Below are 5666 nucleotides of genomic sequence, written 5' to 3' on the forward strand. Positions count from 1 at the left end.
CCTGCTGCTCCGGCCACCGGGGGGCACATTCCCTTTTCCCGTGGCCAGCTCTAACCCATGCTCGGTGCACAATCAAAGCACACACCCTGGAACTATACTGCTCAGAGTGAGTCCCTGCTCTGCCGTTTACTAACTGCCTCAATTTCCTCATCTGTAAAATGGGATAAAAGTACCATTTACCTCATAGGATGGAGTGGGATGAGGAAGAAAAGTGTTGAAGTAAGAAATGTCCAAACCCGCCCTGACCGGTTTGGCTCAGTGGATAGAGCATCAGCCTGCGGACTGAAGGGTCCCGGGTTCGATTCCAGTCAAGGGCATGTACCTTGGTTGCGGGCACATCCCCAGTAGGGGGTGTGCAAGAGGCAGCTGATCCATGTTTCTCTCTCATCGATGTTTCTAACTCTCTCTCTTCCTTCCTCTCTGTAAAAAATCAATAAAATATATTTTTAAAAACAAACAAACAAAAAAAGAAATGTCCAAACCCATAGGGAATTTTTATCAGAGTTGATGTGAGCCAAACTGATAACATATGCTAGGGAACAAGATCTCAAATAATAGTTTTACAGCTTCTTTTACTTAATGAAATTAAGGAGGGAAGGTACATGGATGTGGGAGAGAGCAAGACAGGAATTGGATTACAGGACAGTTGATAAGATTATGTTCTGTTTTGAGGGTGAATATCCCCTTCAGGTATTTCAAAGATGCGTTGACCTAGATGCACAAAAACCATGGAAGGGCTGGGGCATGGCTACCCACCACACCTGCCCCGTTAGGAATTTATGATCAGGTCACCGGTGAGGTTACTTTCCATAGAACCCTTTTTTGGTCCACAAAAGAAGGACTGCATGTACAAAGCTTAGAAGCAGCCTGGCGCATGGTCAGTGTTTACTATGAAAAGGAGTCACTTTCTCTAGTGCTTTTCAGGAAGGGTTCTGGGGCCCCCCTCTTGGCCCAAAATGAGAAGAGAAGGCTACACTCTGGTATGTAAGACAGAAGGTCCAGGCTCTCCAGGAGTTTATAATGAAGGAGGAAAGTTTAAAGTCCACCAGCCTTGATGGACAAAGCAAAGGAATGATGCCTAACTCATTAGTTTGTGTAATTTTTAATTCAAGGAGTGAAACTCCTATTTAGAGTACAATCTTACGTATATTTTCAAGATGTACTTGGTACCCTATTCAAATATGTATAATAAGAAACGATTTAAAGATGTGTTAGTTTATTTTTACAGGATTCCATGTCTGATTTTTACAGCACTGTGGAACTCTGAGCCGAGTTACTTTCAGGCTTATGTGATTAGTGTCCATGATGAAAATCAATGATAGCCTCTATTGACAAAGAACACACACACCCTTTGCCTCCACAGCCAAAGGCAAATGCTTTCGGTTGCATTTTACTATAAATAGTATGAAACACAAAAAATGTGTCTTTCACAACATGCCCAGATGGTTTTGAAATGTCCTTTTACCCCAAGGCGGTAGCCGTTCACAGTGGCTATATCATTTGCAGAGTCCAGGGCAAAATGAAAATGGGAGGTGCTTTGTTCAAAGAGCAGAACATGAAACCAAGCACAAGTGCTTTCTGGGCCTGGGGACCTGTGTGCCTGCAAGGTCACGTGTCCGTGAGGTTGGCCCTGGCTGCCCCTCTTATGGATTTAACGTATTTTAACATTGTCATTCACGTATTAACGTATTTAAGAAATTTCCAAGCTTAAGGCCTTTACTTGACATATTTACCAACATTTATCAATATATCACAACATTCACTTCACTCTGCAAAAGGTCATTTCTTTTCCAAAAATCACATTTTAGAATAAAATAAATACAGCATCAACATAATTTCTAAAATAAAAGTTATGTAAGTACATTTCTCATGTTTTCTGAATTAAAATGAATGGTTTTCATTGTTTTAGTCTGAAACTGTGAGTTCAGTGTAGATTTCACTATGCGCTCTCATTCACATGTTGTCATAGCCCATCCCAGCACTCCTTTTACAAGGGCTACACTATCAAACGGCAGGATTGAGAGGAATTTAGGTTATCTGTTTCTGTTGACTAACAGATACCTGTTTGTTCCCACACCTTGGGAAATTTTCCTCATCAAGACTTACCCAAGGCAGCCCATTTAAAAAGAGAAATTTTCGGGGCTGGCCCAAAGACCAAACCTGCTGACTATTGCAAACGTAACAATGTGTGCTCACTTTGTGCTAAGCACTGGTCTAAGCCTTTCCCTTGTAGTAATCCATTTAGTTCTAGAAAAAATTCCCACCGAGTTGGAAATGACATCCCGTCACTTGTGCCATAGTCTGTTCTTAGAAGCAAGGTAACAAGTCCAGCCCACACTCAAAAAAGGAAAGTTCGGCTTCACCTTTGGGGGAAAGATATACCAAAGGATTTATGAACAGATTTTTTTAAACCATCATATTAATATATTATATTTAAAGGCATGAGACCAGATAAAATCACCAAAAAAGTGAATGTGAAAAGAGAGAAGAGACCAACGACTCTACCCTTGGATGCTTCAACACTGAAAGGTTATTCTGTTTTATAGATACGCATGGAAGTTGTGCAACTTCCCAAGATCACTGAGCCGTCAGTGATAGAGGGGACCCAGGACCCAGGCAGGCAGGTTTCGGAGCTTGCATTCTTTATTACTCTGCTGCTCAGAGGGAACTACAAAGGCCCAAGTTCAGCAAATCAGTAAACTAATGAAGGTGTATAAATTGATATTTGTCATTTGATCTGGTATGTAAGATCCATCAAAAGTATTGTTTTTTCTTAGGTCTTGGCCTTGATGTTTCTGCCACCAGATAATAGTGCTAGTTACGTAACTGTTCATTTAGTGAAAATTTTGAGCATCTCTGTATGGCAGGCACTTGGGATAAAATAGACAATGAATTCTGCTCTTACGGAGCTTTTGTTCTAGCAAGGGGAGATAGAAAATAGTCAAACATGTAAGTGATCTAGTATTTTGGAAAGTGGTGTGTGCTTATGGGGGGAAAAGTAGAATTGGGTAAAAGGAATTGGCAATTCATAGCGAAGTAGTTTCACAGTTGTGAGCGCATGAAACAGTTTATTCTTATATTATTATTTATTACTTTTTGTATTCTTTTCCATATGAACAAATTTAAACCTACTTTTGCCTCGCCCTCTCCCCGCTCCTGAGAGAACTGAAATTGGGGACGTGTACTAGGTGATGGGAGGTCATCAGTAACCAGAGGAAAACATCTAATTAGTGATTTAAGATTATCTAATTGGAGAGTACTGTGAGGCATAAATCAGCACCCTTCTCATTCACAATATATTTGTAATGAAAATTATTAAAGAGCTAATTAAAACATTAACTAGTACTAACATAATATATTAGATAACATAGCAAATTGAAGTCAGATTTTTAAAATCTCAAAAACAATTAGTTCACTAAGTTTTAACTCTTCCCAGTCTCTGTTTGATGTAATCACAAGTTGGACTAGAATTTGAGTACACAGCTTTAATCCAAACTCACTTTATGAATTAGGGATCTTGAAGAAAAAACATGGCCATTATAATGCTACAGAATCAATAGCTCTTCTTGTCATTGAAACAAAAGAACGTCTTCAGTGTGATTCAAGTAGATAAAATAGAAACAGACACACCAGGATTTTTATTCATTCACAAGTACTCATGAAATGCATTTCATTTAATAAATACAAAATCTCCCATGGCTGCCCCTGCTCTCACCTCCTCTGCTGGCCACTTAGGAAGGAATGACCCCACTGCACCATCTCCATCTAGCTTATGCCAAGTTTAAATAACACCGGGGCCCAGATGCCCTGTTTATCACTTTGCACGTCTTCCTCATTTAGGTGCCCCAGCAGCTCTGTGCAGTTGCATGGTCCCTGCGTCACACCTGCATACCTGCTCTGGCCACAGAGCTACAATACTGCCTCACAGCGCGTGGCCCTTTGGCAAGTGACAATTAGGTGAATTATTCGCCTTGTTAAAAGCCAAACGCTGGCTCCCTTTGGGCACTATTAAGAAATGGGAAGCTGACATTAAGTCTCATTCTACTTAACTGGTGTTAAATATTCTTTTCTTGGGTCATTGGCTTCATTGAAAAAGTAATCTCCACGCACGGGAATAGGGGATTATCTGAACTGCTCCGGTGAGCACTGATGAGGAAAAAGGCAGTAGAAATAAAAGCTATTTCTAAATTCTTTATAAGAGTCTCTGAAATGAGTAGTGGTCTCATTTTTGCTAGCAGAAACTCTGAAGTGGTTGTATGATAGAGGATCCTACTTATAGGTATCAGCCCTCTGACTGTGGGGCTCTATCTGAGGAATCACCCTGGGGTCATGACCATTGTAGGGACATCTGGGTGCCTTTCACAAGAGTGTCACACACTGGAAAAATCACACACTGGGAGGAGGAGTTAGGAAGCCAGGGCATGACAGAAGATTGGGAAGGACCAAAACCTAGTACTCACTGAGCGGTTACTGTGTGATGAACACGAAGCCCTTTACATACTGTTAACTAATTTTATCTTTACAGTCATCTCAGACATCAGGTACTGTATTAGTCAGCTAGGGTCACAAAAATGACGCAGAATAGATATCTCAAAATGCAGTAGCTTAATGAAAACAAGCATTTACTTCTTGCTCATGCATCTGCAGGTCATCTAGTTTCTGGTTGGTCTAATTGAGCTCAGCTGAGCATGGGCATCCACCACACAGGTCAAGTTCATGCATTTCCCAGTGTGAAGAATTCTTCTGAGACCTTAAAGCAGGGGTCCTCAAACTTTTTAAACAGGGGCCAGTTCACTGTCCCTCAGACCGTTGGAGGGCCGGACTATAGTTTTAAAAAAAAAAAACTGAACAAATTCCTATGCGCACTGCGGGCCCGGGACGCGTCGGCTGCTAAGCAGGACAGGCAGCGGCCCCGGCGGGCCGGATAAATGTCCTCGGCGGGCCGCATGTGGCCTGCGGGCCGTAGTTTGAGGACCCCTGCCTTAAAGGTTTGTGCTTCTAAGGATGATGGCAGAAGTGAGAGAGGGCACACCCAACCTCACAAGTTTGCTCCAAGCCTTTGCTCGCCTCACACACACTAACATTCTATTGTCTAAAGTCCAAAAGTCAAGCCCTAAGTCAAGGGTCAGGGAGGTACGCTCTGCCCACCAGGTGGCCACATCAGGAGTGTGGATGTGTAATACTGCTACAGTGAAGTGAAGATGAAGCCAAAACCGAATCCCGCCACAGGTGCTATTATTATACTCACCTTAAAGGTGAGGACACCAGGAGAGGCTAGGAGACGCGCCCAGCGTTCCACTAACGTGAAGTGGAGAGGCTGACATTTAAACCCAAGCAGACTGGCCCCAGAACCCAAGCTCATTTGCAGGGCACCTTAGTGAGGAACAGGAGGAAGCTCCTGTGGGCTGGGAAGACATAAAAGGTCTGACACAGAGTGGAGAAAGGCCAGGGAAGGGGAATCTAGAGATCGCAGCTCCAGAGATCACTTACCTACCTACAGGCTTGTCCAGGGCACCTACTCCAGGCCAGGGGTGGAATCACAACTTGTCATACACCCCCAAGTAGAGGTTACTCCCAGAACCTTTATAAAATTCCACTACTTATCCAAATCTTTATATTTTTCTGTAGTTTCAAATTGTCTACAGTGAGGAAAAAATACAACTTCA

Source organism: Plecotus auritus, assembly GCF_963455305.1.
Source record: "Plecotus auritus genome assembly, chromosome: 4".
NCBI lineage: Eukaryota > Metazoa > Chordata > Mammalia > Chiroptera > Vespertilionidae > Plecotus > Plecotus auritus.